The sequence below is a fragment of the Myotis daubentonii genome, chromosome X (assembly GCF_963259705.1).
Source record: "Myotis daubentonii chromosome X, mMyoDau2.1, whole genome shotgun sequence".
Classification (NCBI taxonomy): Eukaryota; Metazoa; Chordata; class Mammalia; order Chiroptera; family Vespertilionidae; genus Myotis; species Myotis daubentonii.
In genome coordinates, this window is record NC_081861.1 from 12,979,060 (window position 1) to 12,980,459 (window position 1,400).

Genomic DNA, 1,400 nt, shown 5'->3' on the forward strand with positions numbered 1-1,400 from the left:
TGCGGACCAAAGGGTCCCGGGTTCGATTCTGGTCAAGGGCACGTATCTCGATTGCAGGCTCGTCTCCAGTCCAGGCCCTGCTCATCAGGGTGCTTGCAGGAGGCAACCAATTGGTGTGTTCTCTCACACTGATATTTCTCTGTCTTTCCCTCTTTCTTCCACTCTCCCTAAAAATCAATGGAAAAATATCCTCAGAGAGGATTAAAAAACAAAACACAATTGTAAGGAGTGCTCACTTCGGTAGCACATCTACTAAAATTGGACCGATACAGAGATTAGCATGGCCACTGTGAAAGGATAACGCACAAATTCATGAAACATTCCATAATATTTTATATCAGTTGTACTTCAACAAAACAGTAATTTCAAAAAAGAAAACAGAATATTTTTTTCTATGTAAAAAATAACAAATGCAGTGATGTACATTAAAAACACGTCTCTCTCAGAATTACATATGTAAGATAATGTTCTCCTTCGTGCAAAAAATATAAACCATAAATTAATATGCACTTAATTCCTAATATCTAAATAACTTTTGAAGCCAAGAATAAAGTAAAATCTGTTCACTAGGTGTTCCACCACACTGGAATTCCTATACTAAGGAAATATTCCCATATGGAATTTCAAGGATACACAAGGACAAATTTGTGTTTCTATTGAGATATTTTTACAAAATGAGCAACTTGGCATGAGATATATATATGAGTCCTAATCAATTTTTGAAGATATATTTGTGAATTGGCAGTTATAAAATAATCATGGGTATATAAAGTACAGCACAGGGAAGTCAATAATATTATATTAACTATGCATGGTGCCAAGTGGGTACTAGACTAAACAGGGGGGTCACTTTGTAAGTTATATAAATCTCTAACTACTATGATGTAAACCTGAAACTAATATAATATTAAATGTCAACTGTAATTGAAAGTTAAAAATTACGTATATTTGTGGAACTGATAAGCTGTATACCTGGGAAAATGCCCCCTTTGAAAAAATATGTGGAAATGATTATAATTATGACATCCTAATATTTACATGCCTATTTTCCACATTTCATCAGTTTTTCACCACAGAGGTATCAAAGTTGCCAGAGAATCTAAATACCAAATTACATTTATTGCAATATATATATATATATATATATATTATATTTTATACATCATGATTTAAAGGAAATACATAAATTTATTTTTCATTTATGAGAATGTGATCATATGCATAACTATAGAAATACAGAATTAGGTGCAAAAATTAACCTTCAAGTTCAGTTCTATGTGCATTTGTTCTACATGCAACACACAAACCTCATTGATCTGAAATGTCTAATTTATCATAACCAAAACATCTTTTATTTCCTTCATTTGATTTTATAATTCTCTCAGGGAAATGGGTAGAGT

General features: G+C 32.1%; 1 non-coding gene across 1 annotated transcript; it reads left to right on the forward strand.

Moving 5' to 3' along the window:
- Positions 1–228: 228 nt before the first annotated feature.
- On the forward strand, positions 229–332 carry LOC132225357 (U6 spliceosomal RNA). The gene has a single exon (XR_009450878.1). It is a non-coding gene; the product is annotated as a U6 spliceosomal RNA (small nuclear RNA).
- Positions 333–1,400: the final 1,068 nt, after the last annotated feature.